Source organism: Homalodisca vitripennis, chromosome 4, assembly GCF_021130785.1.
Source record: "Homalodisca vitripennis isolate AUS2020 chromosome 4, UT_GWSS_2.1, whole genome shotgun sequence".
In the NCBI taxonomy this organism is placed as follows: Eukaryota; Metazoa; Arthropoda; class Insecta; order Hemiptera; family Cicadellidae; genus Homalodisca; species Homalodisca vitripennis.
In genome coordinates, this window is record NC_060210.1 from 50,579,974 (window position 1) to 50,601,945 (window position 21,972).

General features: G+C 31.0%; 1 protein-coding gene across 1 annotated transcript in view; it reads right to left on the bottom strand.

Annotated features, from left to right (window-relative positions):
- The window catches only part of LOC124359305 (adenylate cyclase type 8), a 212,209-nt gene that overhangs the window by 177,810 nt on the left and 12,427 nt on the right, over positions 1-21,972 (bottom strand). The window contains 1 exon segment of the mRNA XM_046811933.1: positions 19,412-19,495. The gene's annotated coding sequence lies outside the window, so the exon portion shown is untranslated.

Genomic DNA, 21,972 nt, shown 5'->3' on the forward strand with positions numbered 1-21,972 from the left:
AAAAAGGGGGGGGTTTTTTTTTAAAAAAAAAAAGGGAAAATTTAAAAAAAATTTTTTTTTTTTTTTAAACCCTTTAAAACCCTAAAGGGGGTTTTTTAAAAATTTTTAAAAATTTTTAAAAAATTTTTTTAAAAAAATTAAAAAATCTTTAAAAAATTAACCCAATTTCCAAAAAAATTTTTTTTTAATTTTTTTAAAAAAAAAAAAAATTTTTTAAAAAAATTTTTTTAAAAAAATTTTTTTTTTTCCCAAAAAATTTTAAATTCCCCTTTTTTTTTACCCTTTAAAATTTTTTAAAAAAAAAAAATTTTGGGTTTTTTTAAAAAAACCAAATTCCCTTTTTTTTTAAAAAAAAATTTTAAAAATAAATTTTTTCCCCCCAAAAAAAATTTTTTTTTTTTTTTTTTTTTTTAAAAAAAAAAAAAATTTTTTTTAAAAACCCTTTTTTTTTTTTTTTTTAAAAAAAAAGGGGGTTTTAAAAAGGGCCCCTTAAATTTTTTTAAAAAACCCCTTTTTTTGGAAAAAATTTAAAAAATTTTTGGGGAAAAATTAAAAAAAATTTTTAAAAAAATTTTTTAAATTTTGGGGGGGAAAAATTTAAAAAAAAACCCAAAAAAATTCCAAAATTTTTTTTTGGGGGGAATTTTTTCCCCCAAAAAAGGGGTTTTTAAAAAAGGGGTTTTTAAAAAAAAATTTTTTTTAAAAAAAGGGTTTTTTTAAAAAAAAAAAAAAAAAACCCTTTTTCCCCTAAAAAAATTTTTTTTTTTTAATTTTAAAAAAAAAATTTTTTTAAAAAAAAAAATTTAAAAATTTTTCCCCTTTTTTTTTTCCCCCCCAAAAAAAAAAAAAATTTAAAAATTTTTTTTTTTTTAGGGGAAAAAAAAAAAAAAAAATTTTAAAAAGGTTAAAAAAAAATTTTTTAAAGGGGGGTTTTTTTTTTTTTTTCCCCCCAAAAATTTTTAAAAAAAAAATTTTTTAAAAAAGGGCCCCCCCCCAAAAAAATTTTAAAAAAAAATTTTTTTTTTTTTTAAAAAAAAAAACCCCTTTTATCCCTTTTTTTTGGAAAAAAAAAAATTTTAAAAAAAAAAAATCCCAAAATTTTTAAAAAAAAAACCTTTTCCCAAAAAAATTTTAAAAGGGGGGGGGAAAAAAAAAAAATTTTTTTTTTTTCAAAAAACTTTTTAAAAAAAAAAAGGAAAAAAAATTTTAAAAATTTTTTCCTTGGAAAAATTAAAAAAAAAAAAAAAAAAAAAAAAAACCCTTTTAAAAAAACCCAAAAGGTTTTTTAAAAAAAGGGGAAAAAAAATTTAAAATTTTTTTAAAAAATTTTTTGAAAAAATTGGGGGGGAAAACCCCCCCCAAAATTTTTTAAAAATTTTAAAAAAATTTTTTTTAAAAAAAAAAACCCCCCCTTTTTTTTTTTTTTTTTTAAAAAAAAATTTTTTTTTTTTTTTAAAAATTTTTAATTTAAATTTTTAAAAAAAATTTAAAAAAATTTTTAATTTTTTTAAAAATTTGGGGAAAAAAATTTTTTTTTTTTTTTCCCCCCCCTTCCAAAAAAAAAAAATTTTTTTAAAAAAAAAAATTTTTCCCTTTTTTAAAAAAACTTTTTTTAAAAATTTTTTAAATTTTTAAAAAAAAAAAAAAAAGAAAAAATTTTTTAAAAAACCCCCCCCTTTTTTTTTAAATTTTTTTCCCCCCCCAAAAAAAAAAAAAAAAATTTTTTTTTTTTAATAAAAAAAGGGGGAAACCCCCGGGGGGGGGAAAAAAAAAATTTTTTTTTTTTTAAAATCCAAAATTTTTTGGGCCCCCCTTTAAATTTTTTAAAAAATTTTTTTCCCTTTTCGGTTTTAAAAAAAGGGCCCCCTTTTTTTTTTTTCCTTTCCCTTTTTTTAAAAAAAAATTTTAAAAAAAAAAAAATAAATCCTTCTAGTCAAAGAGTGACTTCAAACGTAATGAAGGTAAAAGATGAAGTAGACACCATATGGCCAAGTATGTGGTCATTGGTGGCACATTGGAATAAAAGAATAACATAACAGCCAATGAGCAATAATCAAGAGGCCAGCCTTGTAAAAACAGCCCTGATCAAGAAGGCTTGTTGTTAAAATTAAATCTGGATACACAGTGAAATGGAAAGTCATTATTAACTGAAGATAGTAGTAATTTAGCACGCGAACCCAAACGAAGTTTGGGTGAATATTTAGATCTTCGCTATTCAGATTGATTCAAGATCATCCGAATTTATGCTTGATTGTAATATGGTTAAAAAATAATAGTCTAAACAAGTGCAATCAGTCGAAGATCATTTGTTTTTAGTTTGAAAGAATTAAAAAAAATATAGAAATGTAACCATTTTAAGAGCTGATTCAAGTTCGATCATTTAGTGAAAACAATAATACAATGGGCAGCAGAAGTTTGCAAGATTTTTACGATAATGAGGGGTGCGATAAAAAAAAAAAAACTAAACCAATAAAATGAAAAGGATTTGGAAGGTTTCCGAAATGCTAGTCAGTTCGACCAATCAAAACATAAAAACTGTGGAAAGACTGATTTTGAGTCGTTACATATTAAAAATTAACACAGTTGGAGCGAAAAAGTGTTTTGATCGTTTTGCTCGAGAGAACTTTTGAATATTTAAAGAAAGACAGACTATTAAATAGGCTTCCTATCCGCTTGGTACAGTATGTAAACGATCTACCAGGTAAACACCATTACTATACCATAGTAACGTGGTGATGCGTGTTTTTGAAGTAACAGTGAATTGACTGCAGGGGCTTTATTTCTGCGTGATGGGAGTAAATAATGTATTTGTATTTTTCGTGAACATTCTACATGGGTGATTCGATTTGGAACTCATATATATTTTTTTAAAACAACCGATTATATTGGCTTTAAACGGCCGATTTTACTTACAAGAAACGGTCGTCCATACCATTATATACACGTAAATCAAGGCTTATCAGAGGATTTTATAATAGTTATGAACTACCTCTAGAATTTAACCAAAATGATCAATATCACTTCTATGCACCGCACAGAATGGAGATTTAACCCACCTTCTGCTCCATGGTGAGGTGGATTTTGAGAACGAATGGTAAGAATATTCTAAAGCAGTATTTTTGAAGAAGATGCTAATTACAGGTGTTATTAAAAGTGAAGAACTAATATTAATTTTGTGTGATTGTGAATCATAAACAGATCAATAATCTACTTGACAGAATACAATTTATAGTGCACTGAACACCAGCAATGTTCCATAATAACCAAGGCATTAGAGATTGCAGGGTAATTTTGGCTCTCTAGACTGGATTGTACTTTTTTTATAAAATAAGTCTGTTGTTGTCTGTAAATGTCAAATTACTTTTATTCGTAGGTATGTATTAATGGAATTTTTGTTTAATTTGGTTGAAATGCTTTCTGGCGCAATAGTATTGGGGACAGTCAATAAATTATATGGTCTATGGTTTCAATAACTCCCATGTTGCTTTTAAGATACAGGGGAGAGAAGTATTTATTCATTGAGTATAATTTACTATTAACATTAGCATGTCCGACTCTCATTCTGTTGATTTTTATCATATTATTTATCTTCCACCTAATATGTTAGAACTATGGTTGAGGTTCGATGATGTGTACAATTCGCTTGTACCAAAAAGCTTTGCATGTTAAGAACAAGCAGACTGCTGACTTTTATTTGTAAAATCGCTTTCTGTATAATTTCAAGTCTTCACTCGCTGGTTAACAGTAGTAATGCCGGTAACAAAGTAATTACGAGGTAGACTGGTAAACATCAAAATGAAAATTTGCAACGATAAAACGGCTGTTTAATGCCTAGCAGCATAACTATATGAACTGTATTGATTTGAGCTTACAATTACACAATACAGTGATTGTATTAGCATTGTTTTTATATAATTGAAATAAGTTTATTAATAACAAAGTAATTATGCTCTATTGAAATAATACTGCATTTTAAGTTAAATTTGATAATCCTGAGGCCTATATAAAAAGGATGAATCTAATCCTTAAAAGTTTTTTAAATACGTAATTGGTATACTTTGAACTATTTATATAGCTACATGAATATTTATTGGTTTTCTCTCAGTAATAAAATCAATTGTAACAAATACGGTTTAATTCAGGATTGTTATTCGGCGAATCACTTCCTATTAGACGGAATGATCAATTTTGTAAACGTAGAATTGCAATCCAATTTTCTCGTGAACACTTTGAGTGCTGCAATATCAACTCAGTTAATGGGTAAGATTCAATTTACATCAGCACTAGAACATGGTTCTAGTTGATAATGGGATATAAATGTAACAAGAGGATACCTTACTCCCGTAATCCATTGAATTTGTCTTCAAATCCGTAAAGGTAATAATGTCAAAGTTACACACAAGTGCGCACACTCATGCACGTAGAATGCAATTTAATTTTATTAGTTTTCTCAAAATTGCATTCAGACTTATGTGCAATAATACCGTAGTTAAAAAACTTCAACAACCTCCATAACTTACGTCACGCAAATAGTTTAAATGACTGATCGATATTCCAAGGGCTCTTGCAAATTCTTAAAAATATGCAAAATATTAAAATATATATTTCAACTACCGCCCATAGATGCCTTGAGAGGGCGCAGTACCCATCGACGATCGCGAGATTAGTCCCATATGTCCACGAATTTTAATCGCTAAAGCATTGTCTATGGATTCAGAAAACGACACTGAAAATATAATTAATGCAATTTTGTAATTGTGTTTTAATTAATTTTATTTATAATTACGCTATTTAAAAAATATTTTTTATCACTGGATTCACTAGTTACGTACATCAGCTTCAAAATACTTTTTGTTTCGTCAAATTATAATCCTTTTAATGTACGTGAGTGAGGAAGTTCAAAAATTTTAATTGATTATCACTGATTGGAGTGGTACCTAGGAGCATAGTTTTTGAAACTTGCTTTGCTTCAGATAACTCACCAAAATTATTTACGGCGCTAAAAGATTAAAAATATCTTAATAGATCTTATTTTTAAATACAATGTTATCATACATTTTCTTCACTTAGTATATATATTCATATAGTACTTACTATAAAATAGAGTACTATAGATTATATATATATATATAAATACTAGAAAAATTTAATTGACATATCACTGATTTGAGTGGATACCCAGGAGCATAGTATCTGGAAAAACTGCTTCAGAAACTCATCAAATTATTAACGGCGCTAGAAATTAAAAATATCTTAAATGAGATCCTTTTTTTTAAATACATTGTATCAACATTTTTCCACTAATATTATATATATATATATATACTATACTATATATATATAATATTATGATATAATATACTTGAGATAAATATTTCTATAACAATTTAAGAGTCAAGACCTAGTTCACATGTTATATAATATAAAGTTAATATATAATGCTCTATACCAATTTGTGGAGATTATTTATTTGTGTTCTTTATCTTACATTGTAAAGATCACTTAATGTTTTTGCCAACCATAACAAAAATGAAAAAGTCATTGTTAAAGATATAAAATACATAAAGGAAAAGGAAACATTTAATTAGAAGATACCCACAATAACATTGATTTCTGGTTTAATTTTACCCTACATGCAGGGACTGTTTTGACTTACGTGGCAACAAAGCACATTATGTGTCCCTGCCAGTGCATGGCAGGGGAGCATCTTATGTTCAATTACTGACGATCTATATCACCACGACGAAGTGATTACTCCCTGTAGTACCAATATGTCTGACCCCAATTTTATCTCCAGAACTCTGAGATTACCAAAACTCCAGCCAGAGGTGATAGGGCATGATTGTATCGATAAGTTGTATGTTACTAGTAACCTCAACATGGCATTCTTAAAATAATGTCAATTTTTTGTATTCGATTGTTTTTTTTTATGTCGCAGGTATAGTTAAGTCAGTCCATCTAACCCTTGATAGGAAGGCCTAGAAACTAGAAACTTTTTATTTATGCTTCCTTCTTCGTCCAAGAAGGAACTCTCATTGGATTTTGAAGTAAAATTTTAAAGGTAAAAAATACAGTGCTTAAACTGTTAGTCCTTGTAGCGTGGGATCGAGATTTACAACGAGAAAAAATAACACAGGATAAACTTTGTATTTAATCAGAACAATCATATGTGTTATTGGTATCATGTTGAACATAAAGCCTTTGGAGCGTTTGCAAACCATCTAGCGAACTAGCTAAAGTTTAGTTAATGAGTGTCGAAGTGAACACCGTGGTGTGTCGTCGCCTCCTTTAGGTACAGTCCTATTTCCGGCTACGCGTCGCCGACAATCCTTATCTATTTTCGCAGAAACTCCTCCTATGGTGTAATTCAATCTGGCTTCACATTGGTCAAACGCTTGCATCATAAAGCTGTAAAACATTGTATCGAAATATACCTCAGATTATACTACAACTGTGGGTTAAGTTGGCACCTTCTGTAACACACACCAAAGGCACTTTTGGAATTACTTACAACAGTTTCTGTGCAAGCAAGGTGTGCTTATTTTGACTGCGATAGGGTAGTTTGATGCGAACTCGAACGAACTAAAAAACATAAACCCTTCTCCTGTTGAATCTCTGAGTAGTCAGATAAGGAGTCCATCCCATTGAATTTAGGCATGCACATGTCAAAAGAGGCCTCATATCAAACTATGCAGTTCTCTGACTCACTTTTCAGATACTTCAGCAAAAGTGATCTCCACAATTCCGAATTAGAGCGATCCTTGTCCAGGCGAACTAAATGTTTCACAACCAGATTTGGAATGGGAAATTGCCACAAACGCCCAATTATAAGGAATTATAAACACTATATAATGATAAGGAATTATAAACACTTTATAATAATAAGGAATTATAAACACTTTATAATGATAAGGAATTATACACACTTTGTAACCATGCTCAGCAACGGGCCCCGGAAGAAGAAAGACAAAAAAAAAGATGCTTAATAACTTAATGCAATGTATTTAAAAAAAAAACAAAAAACCTGGCCTACCCAACAGCAAGTAGCCAATGGCAACGTCTTTATTTTTTCTGGGCATCCCGTAGCCACTAGAAAAGCAAAGTTAGTAAAATAAACGATTCTAAACAGTAGCATTGTTTCGTCCAATAGTACATATAGGAGGCGGAAGAACGGATAGGCGCTACAGATTCAAGCGTTGCTGTGATATTAAAGAAGTCTTTATTAATGGGAAAGGATAAAAGTAGAAACCCATGTAACTATCATGCTCTACGTCACGTTAAGTGGCTGTGGAAAAGAATTAATGTATCCATGAATGTCCTATAAATTAACTCCCCACCAGTTATCGTACATAATACACTAATGTCAAAACACATTTTAAAGAATAAAGGGAACAATGTGGCTCTACAACATTTATACAACTATATAGTACAATTATATAGTTTTTTAAATCATATAAAAAAACATATATAAAAACATGTCCACTTGATTGTATTGGCTCAAATTGTTATGGATTCTCTTCTGATTATAGTATAGAATATTTCTTTAAGCTTTCTTTAAAAAAATATTCTAGTTTAATAAAACATCTATTTAATGAGTGGCCTAAACAAAAGTATTAACAATATAGTAACACAAAATATATGTGTTGGTGTGCAATTCCTATGTCCTTTCATCGTAAGATTCGTTAATAATAAATAAATTATTGGTCACATTCTTTACTATTAAAGTTATTGTGGTAAAATTTGTTTTGTTTAGTAAATGTTTTGTTTTCAATTGATAAGCTAATACAAAATTGATGTCCAATTCTTATTCGTGACGTCTATTATTAAGCCCATAATTTATTGACAACAAGGTGAAAAAATGGATGACAACAGAACGATAAATCCTAGCCTATGTCCTATACTATAAACTCTATGACCCCTTACCTACTAAATCTACCACCTGGCCGCCTCATAAACGTAAGCAATGTTTTCAATGACTCTCCCATGTCAAAACATCTTACCACGGGGCGGGGTGGCATAAAAGAAAAATGTGAAGGTGGAAATAACTTTTAAATAACGCACAAATAAACATTAATATCTAATCCATTATACGCTTTCCAATGAAAAACTACTAATGCGTAATTTTTATTTTAAATGTTACAATTAGTTTTAAGTATATAATTTGCCACTTTAGTGCTTGAAAGTCTGCTTTCATGATGAAGTTAACAGTGTTGCATAGCTTTTAAGCGTAGGATGGGTGGCAGCGTGATGATCTATGCTGATCTTTTAACAGTATTACAGAAACCTCTTAGTCAATGTATATAAATCATTAAGTTACTATAACTCAACAACACTAGCTAGATTAAGGTTTAGATAAGGAAAGCTTAAATCGTGTAATCGGCCTTACTGTAAACTTGGAATCTTATTAGTATTTATGGAAAAGTTTTTTGCTAATCTTAGTTTTCCGACGGCAGGTTGCATATTGTTAAATAACATTCTGACTCCCCCCACCCCCCCCCCCCCCCACCCCCCCCCCCCCCCACCCCCCCCCCCCCCCACCCCCCCCCCCCCCCACCCCCCCCCCCCCCCACCCCCCCCCCCCCAAATAAACTAGTATAACGATGATAAACTGAGCGCTCTTCTGCTAAGGGACCGAACTATCTATCGGCATTAAACAATGTGTCTGGAAATAGACGCTGCGTACTTTGGATACTCAATGATGTACCATAAATGTACTTTCTGTTTTACCATTCCAGGGTACCAACGTAATGCGCAATTTATTACTATCCCTTTGAAACAAAATTATACGAAACATTCATATTTTCAAAATACCTCTAGAATTAGACTGAAATATTTTAAAATGTTTGAATGTGTGAAGGACTAGGATTGGTTAGCATTCGTTTATGATGGCTAGTGACATGCATATGTTAGACAGTGTTTCTAGCACCTTTTTCAAAATCTCTCTAAGCTCCCATAGGTTATTATAAGCATGCTATATAAGTAAGCAAACTTATCATCATAGTATTATTCTATATTATTATTGGTTGAGCATTAGTCAAGCTTATCACTTGAAGGGCTGGAAAGTGTTTATATATTTATATCCGTGTGCTCGAATGTGTATGTCTGCCTGTTTGTACGATAAATTTAGAACGACAGTACTTATATAGTTGAAATTTTGGATGGAATTTCATTTTTATATGAGGAACATCGAGTTTGATGATGATGAAAGTAACTCCATTTGTTTTGCTTAGATTTTTAATTTTTACATTGGTCTTAAGGGTTACTATGATGGTATCAAGAAGATATAGTACAAAGAAACATTTAAACAGGCTTGAGTACAATCATATGAAAGTTTTACCACTTGATATTCTGTGGATTTGTTAGTAAGATTTTCTATGTATTCTTTAAGTTGTTTATTTGTGTATAGACATTATAGATGATGGCGCATATCTTTCCATGAGATTTGACTGAGCGTTAACAAAACCTATAAGTCAGAGCGATACCTCAAAAATGAATTTAGCTGTATAACTGAAACTGCTTATTTTCCTTGGCTATTTATAAGGATTTCAATAAAATTCCTATTCTGTCTGTCCGTTTATGATCTACTGTGCCAGTTTTCCACTGGATATATCAATAACTACTTGAGCTATGTACTTTAATGTTACATGTAACGTAATTTCTTCACAACGTTGTGTTTTATTATGAGAACGTCCGTATGGCGTATATGTTTACCGCCCCTTTAAGTAGCCTCACTCAGTGGGATATCTCGAGGAAGATTAGATCTGTATACATGAAATTTTCTATGATACTTCATTTCTAAATAGACAAGAATGAGTTAGATGAAAGTGCATGTCCATCAACTAGATTTCATTTTAGGTAAATGCAGTCCATCACTCAGTAGAGTAACAGATTTTATCTTCTGTCTGCCTGGGGGCTGTAAAATGTCTTCTGGCTGAATGTCCACAGGACATCTATGGAATAAAATAAGCTATAGACTTGACTGCACGGAACTTCGGCGGTCTATTACGCAACCCTTGTGGTGTCATACCCCTACCTTATATACTATGTAGACACGTCTTCGTATAAGAAAATTGTATTTTACATTGTATGCGTATGCGAGTTTTAAAATGCCTCTTAGAACGTTTATAGTTTTACATCTTAAAGCAATTTAAATTTCATTTTCTATATCAACAGCACAAATATTGTAATTGCATTATTTACTTAACAAATATAATTGTTTTGTTCTCGAATGATAAAATGCAGAGTGAATGATAATAGAAACATAGCATATATAATGTCTCATTATTCGTTCTTTCCACCATATTACCCGCACTGCAATAGAGATAATTTATTCCCAATAATGGTTTAGTTAAAATTAGACTTACTATTGAATTGTATATGATTATGGGTGTACATCGATTTGAAATTAATAGTGAACTCAATGAAATTTCTGCAATAACAATAACTACGCACTTTTGTCAAACAGTTCAAACTGTAGTTATACATTAATATTGTTATGATTTTTAATAAGTCATCTGTGGTGTTAGTGTCATTAAATATTAAAACGAGGATTACAAAGACGATCTGGAGTCGTCGTAGTTTACAATTCACGAGCACATTACAAAGACAGCATAGCATTGCGCGAAGCCTAAGTTACATAGCAGACTTCATCATTCGCTCAACACTTGATGGATGAGAACCACAAAATAAATGGAATTATTGAACATATTATGGAAGTTTTGTATCAATGTCGCAAAGGCAGAAAATTAAACACTTAAACATATAAACAGACAAAAAAAAAAGATAATTACCCAGTCCCCTGAATGATACAAGCTTAGCAAAAGCTAAACAATACCCCATGGGGAAATATTAGACTTGCTTTTTCCTTTGTAGATACTAATTTTCATGTACAATTTCAAAGCTATAGCAAAATGCGTTCAATAAATATTCCACTAAAGGATAAGCCGAGGTAATGGTCTCATTCTTTTACTTGTAAGGGGCGGCCTATTGTTATTCACTTAAGTTTAAAGTGGAGGAATTATACCACGAGGCCAGCCAGTTTATAATATCAGCAGTTATAAAAACCGCCGAAAATATCCAATTAGGTCCTCTTAGAGAAAAGTTTTACCTTTATCCGGGCTATTAAAGGTGGTGTGGCGCACCTATGGTATTGCAAGGTAATTAAATAGCAGGTGTTCAGCCGTTTCCTCCTATATGTGACGCAATGTACAAAGTGGATCCTCAGAAACAAAAACGCTGACTCTGTGAAGATGCTTCCTCAGGTATTCATGGTTCATAATGACACCTACAACCTGAGAAGATACCAATATACCTAAGGAGAGATCATCATACACCAATCTGAGAACTGCATAAGTTACCTACTCATCCTAGACCACTATATGCAGTCTCCACCTTTTCACATGTTCAGTGTGAACCCACTTCAAGTAAGCCCTAAAGAATGCACAACTATAAATACCACAGAACGGTTCATATTTGACTCCGAACCCGAGATAACTCATTCATAAGACTGTTCGTTCCCTAAGACTCCCTCATGACCAGGAACCGAACAAAAAGTCATATTGTTGATTCTACTCATAGAGCTAAAAAACGACTTAATAACAATTCCGTACAAGTTGGAGTTGGTGGTATAAGAGTATAACCTTCAACGCTGCCTGGATATGTATTAAAATGACAATTGTCTTGCTCCTATAACGCAGACGAAGATTCTCACGAGCATATACCATATACTGTGATATAAGGAACCAGCTCCCTGAATGGGTTCACTCCCAACAACCCAGTGCCTGTGCCACTTTGAATTCATTCGTAAAATATTGAACCTCTAATATTGGAAGCGTTTTCTTTCCTTTAGACAAAGCCTACATATCTATCTAGCCTACTACCTGAAGGTTGTCAAAGGAAAATCTGTAAAGCCTCTCCTCATAGATAATTTGTAAAGTATTCCTTTCCATTAGGGCTAATTTTGCAATACCCACCGTTGCAACTGTTGTTTAACCAAATACCGACTTGCTTAACGTACTCTTTTTGACCATAGAAGAGTCCTTAAACATTACCAAATGTTCAAGGACCAAGGTTAAAACAGCAGTTTAGAGCTTCGTCCAGTGCACTTGGTGAAGTCCCAGTGATATTAGAACACTATCCAGACTGGCTATCGCTATCCTGACCTCCGTTTTTGGCCACCAGACAACAGCCCCAAACTATAATTACGGAGAAATAAAGCCAATACATAACGTTCGGCTTTAAGACCCTAAGATCCACCTGTCACGTGTCTGCATTGTATTAAGGACTATTTCCCTCTTGAGAAAACCATTTCCATGTAGGATCCTCAGCTCAGACCTCTACCAAGTATGACGCTCAAGTACTTTATTCAGACTTTAACTCGATGGAAGAGCCTTTCAGCAAGAATGGTCCAAAACTCTTCAAGTATTGCCAAGGTAGCCTTGTAATGCCAAGGCCTAACCCATCACACCAGTTACCTATCAGTTCCATGACTTATATTAAATTTACACTCACAAGAATTCTAACTATCTGCATAAACTATGCGAAGACGCCACTACTGTTCAATGATGCAAGCAGGTCATCCGCAATTGGGTTACACAGGAGGCGAGAAAGGACACCACCCTGGGGACAACCCCTTGCAGTCCTTGCATTGATGCTCGCACCTCTTAAAGTCTTGTAGTGGTAGTAACCTCCCTATACGTGAGCAGGATCCTGATATAGTTACATATCTAACCATCAATACCATGTTTAGAGACGGCGTTAAAATGTTTGAATTTTCTAAGTTTTGTTTTTGGAATATCTTAGATTTTTAGTTTCTGACTAGGCTCATGTACGAATTTGAAGAAATAATACTCACTAGCTAAAGAACAAAATATTTCTAAAAAGACCATTATTAATTTGCTTTCAGTACATTTTTCAGTGTCCTGACATTGTAATTTATTACATCTTTCACGATGGAAATAAATAGTATTCCCGCTCGTTATATATGTTACGAATTTTTATGGAGGTTTCGTGTGTAAAGGTATGATGTTAATATTAAAAAAAAAAACTATTATAATTGTCTTACTCAGTGTATACGTTCTATTTTATGCTAAAACGTTGTAGTAAGAATTTTATTATCGTTAAAAAATTGAGAAAAGATAAAGTAAATTGAAGTTAAATTCATGTCAATTGAAGTGTTTTTTTGGAAATGTAATATAAAAGTACTATAACAATTAAAGTTTATAATAAGTGGTTTATTACAAGTGATCATCTAAAAATCAAACGATGTGTACGTAAAGATGAAGGCTATAATTTTTTTCAGAAATTTTTGTGGTTTATATCAGATAGCAAAATACAGGATTTGCAAAAATATCAAACGGAATTTAAGACAAGTGGTATGATAATAAACCTGTGTCTTTGTTAGTGTAGCTGTTATAAATGCACTAAATATATGCAAGGATTTTCCACAAGCCTAAATCGGCAGAAAAATTTTAGTTTTCTGCAAAAGTCTTCGATTGTTATAATCCATTATTATATTACTATAGTAAACTAAATAATTTTTAACAACGGTGGTTTATAAACACCAAATAATTCTGGTTTAAAAATACTTAGTTGAGGAGTCCTCTTAACAAGCTGCCACATAATTTATATTCCGTCTTAATTAAGTGTAATAATCCACATTTCGTTGACAGCCGGATGCCATAAATTCACAGCTTAAGCAATCTGCGTAAACGTGCCAAAACTAACTTTCGAAACTACAGAAACTAGTTGAGACTCTCTATATTTATATATCCTTCGTTTATTATAAATAAATATATTTAGGGCATCACTTATTTATTTTCAAAACGAGTTTACCGCGTGTTTGGAAATAAGTATATTAAAACATTCCTTTTACCAAATCAGAGCTTTAACCTGTCTGAGATTCTTTACATAACTAGGTCTAGGCGGCGAGAGGTATTTGAATTTACAAGGACACGATCTGGGTTTTCTTAAAATTGATAAAGGAATCCATCCGAATAAAGTACTTGATCGTCAACCACGTAGAAGTCGAAATGGAAGAGAAATTATTAACCATAATTATTTTTGGAACTATATGTTTTCTAGCTTGACACACTTAAAATTTAACACGAGATACTTAAATAATATTTTATCATAGTCAGAAAGTTAGATAGCGGATATCTTTCATCAAGGGAAGAAATTATAAGCTTCTTTCACCTTTATTCACCGTAAGAATAGTTATTTCAGTGTAATTATTTCTGTATAATTTTTATATTGTACTGAAAATCCTCACTTTAAGGTTCTGTATATGTCGTCTGACTTACAACACTAATTTTAAAATTTGGCGATTTACTTTGATTGTATCAGGTAAAACAATATTATCTGATAAAATATCTTTTTATAATTTAAACCCTTTGGTACCCTACCATTTCGAACTGTAACAAAACTGACTTACAACACTAATTTTAAAATTTGGCGATTTACTTTGATTGTATCAGGTAAAACAATATTATCTGATAAAATATCTTTTTATAATTTAAACCCTTTGGTACCCTACCATTTCGAACTGTAACAAAACTAGGGCGGCTGATGATTGATATCAATATAAACAAGAAGTTCTGTACCGATTTCAAGAAAACCGGGTTGTGTTCATATACAGTAGGAATTAGCTATCTGCTCCTGGAATATTACTATCCTTGTCTGAATTTAATGTAATACATTTTATCGTATATAAATTACAGAAAATAAATGTTCTTCTATTTTGCAAAGTTATGCTGGAACGTTTTATTAGTTTGCATTGAAATGATCACTATACGGAAAAGCAAACACTAGTTAATCATTCCGTTGTTATCACACTCGAAGAATATTGGAACATTATCCTGTCTAATCTGCAGACTCAGCTCGATCACAAACAGCATATTAAAGCATAGCTCTCCGTGATAATTACACATTTAGTCCAACGAAGCTCCATGAATAATCCATCAAAATAGCCACCAATGGACACCGGATATGCTAGTTTCGCGATATTACTTTGTGCAGTAACTGTATCCGCAAAAATTGTTAAAGGTTAGTTTTTTTCAAAACTTAGGTAGATTTATCTTCTGGTATATTGTAATTATATGGGTAAAATAATGTCAAAAAATATTTGTATTTGGATACTGCTTAACTTTTGAGTTATTTTTTGACATAGGTCTTACACATTTTGGGTATCACACACTACCAACAAGTTCCGCGCTTCCTTTCATCTATTCTGTAACATAATGTACGATTGGCTTGACCAGCTCCGATTATTCTAACAGTAACGTATGTATACTTTCTCTAAATTTTTGGATTAATTCTCTTTAGTTTCAATTATTACTAGAATATCGTAGAATACAGAAAATATTCGTTTAAATGTTTTACATACATATGCTGAATTTATAAAATTTTTATTTTATATTTATATCGCACTAAGCAGTTCATTTATTAATTGTTAATGTATGCTAACAATTTTCAAATAATTAAGTTTATTTGTGCTGCTGGACTGACTTAAGAACTCTAATCCTGCACACAGACGTGGAGTATCTGCAGGAATTATTCTAATTTTCTTTTTACTATTTTTTAAGTTAAATGGATGTATGTATTGTTTGGAAATAAATAAATAATAAATAAATGAATGAATAGGAAAACAATACAATATTAAAACAGCAAACAATATAATATAATAATAAAATATTATATAATTTTATTGGGAATAACTATATCATGCTTGTTTGTAGTGATTTGGTTTTATGAAAGTTACACGTGTTCAATAATAGAATATAAAACATTGTCATTATTTGGTGAAAAGAAGGTAAATTTTAATATAGGCCACTAAATGACATTTTTTAAATTATTTTTATCCAAATGAAAAGCTTATTTGTGTATCTAGATCTAGCTAAAAAACAATTTAATACTTATTATTAATGAACGAATTATTTGTTAATTAAACATGAATATAATAAATTTACAGTAAGTTGCGGTACAGTATTACAGTAAATAAGAAGTTCATAGTTCGTTTATCAAGTACGTTTAACTATGCTATTTAAACTTAAATCCATAAACTCTACAGATAGTCAACATCTTCTACTTGGCGTTTCGTTGATATCGTACTTAGGATTTTTAGTAATTTTTATGTTCTTAAATTGCTTCATGAAGGAGAAACTGCTAAAAAAGGATAGATGTTTTGGAAATGTTGCGATAAAAGTGGTAGAAGTTTCATAACAGTATAGTCTGTTTCGTGAAAGCTGTAGGTGACGGACACTCAAAACTCAAATCTATTGTTAAGAAAATAAAGGATAACACAAATACCATCACTTGATAGACTGATATAAAGGACAGATAAATAAGAAGTTCAGTGCCGTAAATGAATTGAAAACTTTTGCAGTGGTTTTAAAAGGGATTTCCTGGAAATAACTTAGCTTGTTAGGTACAGGTTTTGTGATTTTCATGTTTGTAAGGTAAGGATTTATTTTAGTAGTGTAATCTTATGCGCAGAACCCGATCAAATTTCACCAATTAATTTTTAACGCCACAATGTGAAAAACAGGTTGTACTTCTATGCTATTCTTCGCCTGTTTGTTTGTGAACTTTCATCTTATACATGGCTGCAACATTTTAGTATGCAAATTAAATCTCGTTTTTTCATTTTATAATTCTTTTAAGACACAGAATGTTTTTGAAAAATATCCAGTTATATTTTTGCCTGCCAGTTTATAACAAATATTTATTTGGAAAAAAATTTTCTGCAGTGATTCCTTTGATTAGATCTCAAACCATGCACAAATTTACAAAATGAAACATTTACATAATATAAGTTACATGATTTTCTGGTTACAGTTCTGATTGCTCTCTCGTTATACATTTACACACATTACACGCTAAATGCTGTATATTATTTTCTTTAAACACCCATACAAAGTCACACCCAGATTATTGTTATAATTACCTACAATGATTTTAAAATGTTTAACCTTTCGGTTGCCATCTAAGCTTCACCTTGTTTGAACATTTTTGGAATTCAAATGCTGTGAAACATTATACCGGGCAAATTATTTGTGATGAATAAGATGCTGATATTGTTTAAAAATCATTATTTATAACAAATATATTAAAATTAACAACGGTTATATTATTATTTTACGCGTATAAAAATATTATGAGAATACTTTCGTTTTGGTTTATAATCGTATTCTTATTTTATTGCTCACATTTACTGAACTTCATTAAAGTTAGCGTTATAAATAAAATTTAATTTATTTTATATTTAATCAATTTAAAAATATCCCTTCCAAACTTTTTAAAACTCTCTATAACATTGAACCGCTACGTGTTATACATAATTACGTGATTACGCATACATGCATTTGCCGTAATGTTTTCAGCTTCTCGATGTCCTAGAATTTAACACACACCTGTCATGCACTCAAAAAGAAATAACTTTTATGAAGATGAACCATACATAAGTGTTTTAAAGGGGTTGCAACTCCTATAAAAACAACATTTTGTTTTTCAGATTTTCCGATGTAATAGTAAGATGGATTTTTACACATACGTTACCCAAATAGAAAAACTAAATCATTTTAATAATATAAACTTCCCATATCAACTACCCATCATTTTTTTTAAAATTTTCTATTGTCTAGAACATTGAAATGTGAAATACACGTGCCTCATGATCTCAATAGTCAATGTAAAGGTTTGTTTTAGGGAGTAGAAATTTTACTAAAGAAGTTAAAGTAAGTTTGCCCTTATCTTGTTTTTGGACTTCCAAAGAAATTGAAATTTGACAAACATGTGTATTATGCTCTCAAAATACTGCCGGCACTGGAAATACCTTAGAACGGAGGCGCCTTTTGACCACAATACACTTTTCACACGAACTTTCATTATCGGGGCAATAAGGGAAACACATTTAACGCAGGCGGAAAGAAGGTTAAAACGGCCGATGGTATACACTTATTGACAGAAGTAGGCTTCTCAGATCCATTATGCATACATTCTTTGATTATGAGAAAAGCCAATTCTATTATTCATGTGGAAGATGATGGATTTGAACCAGAACTGCTTCTTCTTATGCTCAACCTGAATAAGAGCCAGTGGCAATAATAATTAGAAATGCATGACATAAAAATTGAAAAAGTTTCATTGGTTAAGAGTGGCTAACAAACTCAACCAGGCTATTGTTTAAATACTGCATGTACCATATGCGACATAAATCTATTAATAACCACAGTGTTCACAATTAACAGCAATTAATCATACAATTTTGTCCATTATACTAATTTACAACATTTGGAAATATACGAAGTATAAAAAATACGTAACAACTAATATTATTTTAAATGATCTGAGAATTTAAAAAAATGTTTTGTTTTGCGCTACAATGCTAAATTACATACACAAAACCATTCCTTTTCTAAATTTGAATGGCCACTATAAGGCCACTATCCTGAAACCTTAAGTTGAATAGAAAAATGTAAAAGATTAAAATTTGTTTATACTCGTAATAACCTAATACATGTTTAGGTCTATTTTGGGAATTATTTTAGTTAAATATTTGCTCGAATGCAAACGGTCTTATTGATTGAAACTTAGTATTGAGTTAGACTGACTAACGAGCTCATTGAAGATACCTGCAAGTACTGCCTTTGTACCATTACATTAAAGAATGTGTATACATTTTAGTATTATATTCGTTTTTGATTCTGGGGTCATGATAAGACAAAATGCAAAACCTCCTGGAAATTTTGCATTCAATGCGATTTCAATAGGCAGATTTCTATGAAATCTAATTAAAACGATAATATTTTTATGTAGATATTGAATCTATTGGTAATAATTTTAAGATTCAATTGCAACCTACAAACTTGGACTGGTATACAAAATCAGCAGAAAAATTGTGATTCTTCAGTGCTTGAAACAAAAATTCAAAATCACGTACTACTGAATTTGGTAGAAACATATTATTTGATATATTTTTTACCATGTCGGTGTGCTTGAGAAGTTACTGAGGATATGTGTGATGAACTAATGAACTAATCAACACAGTGACCGAATTAGATGTATTTGTTGCAGACAATGGGGAATGTTTGTGGCTGCTGTTTGTTGGATGGATGGCTGTTTACCTGAAAAGAAGATGTATTTAGATTGCGGAGGCGATCTCCCGGACAGAGAACAACAAACTGTGAAAGTTTTCAAGTAGCTGAGGTAAATCAATACCATTATTTTACTGGAGTCATGTGCCAACGAATAGTGAGGCATTTCGGATCTAAGGATAAAATAGTTAGAACTCGAGATATAACTTCGAGACGAACTCAAACATCTCAACTTTATCTCAGAGAGGCTAAGACATTTACAAAGTTCCTTGTAAGACTTGAGGAATGTTTGATAGCACATATAAAGAATTGTAACAGACCTCTCGTCCTCAATCTGCAACTCCTCCATGATACCAGCACCGGGCACTCGCTCTACTGGCGGCAGTCACGCCTCGAACGTTCTCCTGGAACACAAAACTCACCATCAAAATTATTGTATTGTGTGCTGCTTAAAAATTAAATGACATTGGAAGTGTTTCAACTTAATAAATTAGTTTAAACTTAGTACAGAACTTAAAAATCAGCACAGTAAAACATAAAAGGATACAATGGAGTATCGAAGGTTCTGACAGAAAAAACACTTACAAACATATAATCTAAATACATACATTTTTTGTAAATACAAATATATCTGAATATTGATATATATATATATATATATAAATTTATTTTATTTAAATATTCCTTAGTGCACCTTATATACAAATATCATGTGAATATATGCTAATTTAACACAAGTTAAGTTCTTAACAAAGGCTGCAAGTTAGGTTCTCGTACTTCGAGTGAATTATTCCCATCTAGTAGCATACTATAATGTGAACTTGTAGAATACATAAATTACTTTCCAAATAACAATTTCTTGAAAAATTTGGCAACTGTACTAGAGTGACATTTCCTTCATTTTAAATTTATGAAAATTTACATTCGATATAATATCTTAATTTTCAGAACAATCCAATCCAAGTACTAAGAATCCGACAAAATGTATAGAAATCGTTATTGTACTGACAGACAACTAGCGCTTTGACTTTTGCAAACTGAAAATAAATATTTTTCTTCTTTCGACAGAGAACCTATGTACCAAATTTCTGAGAATTTTTCATTAAAACTTATCACATGTACGGAAGGTGGAAGACGGACAGACGGGCGAATAATGACAACATATGAGTGGGCCCTGTCGGATCCATAGTAAAATATAGGATAAAAAAGCACCAATATGATTTAGTTGATATATATTCATTTATAACTACAAACTTATCCTTTATTACATCTTCATACTAAAATAATCTCATATATTGGTATAGTAATCAAGTTCTTTAAGTGGTTTATACAAAGTTTAGTAATCCATTAGTTGTCTTTATACAATGTACAATGTAGAGAATAATCTTACTTTGCTTACAGTGTTATAAGCTGAAGTTAAGGTAAAAACACAAAGTGAACCGTAAGACCCGTTATACCTTCTATGAAGACTTGAGGTTAATGTTTTCATTAGTGGCTTTAGCGCAACAGGTGATTAAACCTTAATTTTGGTTATTTTGTTCGTATAGTTCACTTGGAAGCATCATTGAGGTGGGCAATAACCTAGAATTATGACTATCTTTCAACGCTTCTTTATGTATTAGTAAGTCAAAATATAATTATATTCACCATTTTCGTAATCTAATATATCAATATATTTAAATAAATTGGGAATGGTTTGATCTTTAATTTAAGGGATAATCTTGGGGTTCTTTTGGAAATTGAGCTAATACACCTAATTCAAATATTTTTAAATTTATTATAATTTATTTACTCTTTCATTCAACACCTCAGCTATCATCCTACATAAATTCGACCTATTACACTTACTATGAATTAAATATCCTGTTAATTTAGCAGCGCACCCCCATAAAAATGAGATCTAACCAAAACTAAGTTACGAAATTTATTTATGACACCCTCACATCTAAATACTAAAAAAATGGATTCAACGAATGAATTTTATTATGCAAAAGTTGTTTCTTAGAATTCTTATAACAACTGTATTTTTTCCTGGCAAACAATGGGATTTCTTATTTCGTACATGACAATATCGATTTATGCTGTGCGCTACTGGAATTACTAGATCAACCAGGAGTAAATCTTCCTGGAAATTACCTGAAACCATTCAAACGATTGAAAATCTCCAAACCTCCTGATCAATCAACTGACACGACTTTGATAAATAGTTCGTCTAAAAATAGTAACAGAAGCACTCCGGATTGTGTTCTAACATTTAACCTCTGAGCCACTCAGTAGTGTTAAAAACTCCTTTCAAACAAAATGGGGTATTTTTTGAGGTCCTAACCTTTAAAATAACTCTGGTACAGGGTAGAGTTGTAGTTTCTCCTAGAAATATAAGTTTTTTGGTGAATATTTAAACAATTATTATAAGCAACAAAATGGAGTAACACTCTTTTCCAATGTCTTCTTCAACAATTAGTATAGTAAACATATACATTATTTCCATTGACAGACAATTGAAGTTTCGATTTCACCTTTATCAAAATTACACATTTTGTATTGAGGTAAAAAATATATTTTGCGTGTAACTGGCTTGGACGGAAAATAGTTTTCAAATTGAGGTTTTTCGTTTTTTTTATATCTTACTGTATCGGGTCACATTTCAAACTTCTAATCATGGGTCACGGTGTTCTATTAGTTATTAATCGGCGATCTCTGGGTTTCCTGAAAAAAAAAAAAAACACAGACATCCTCATCTGAGTGAGTGCTTTGGTTCACATACCACATATAAGGAGATTTGAAACCGATTTAATTATGTAGACTACAGTATTGTGTAATTCCTATACTTATGACGATAAAAACAAATTATTGGAACTATGTAATGGTGCCTAATACATGG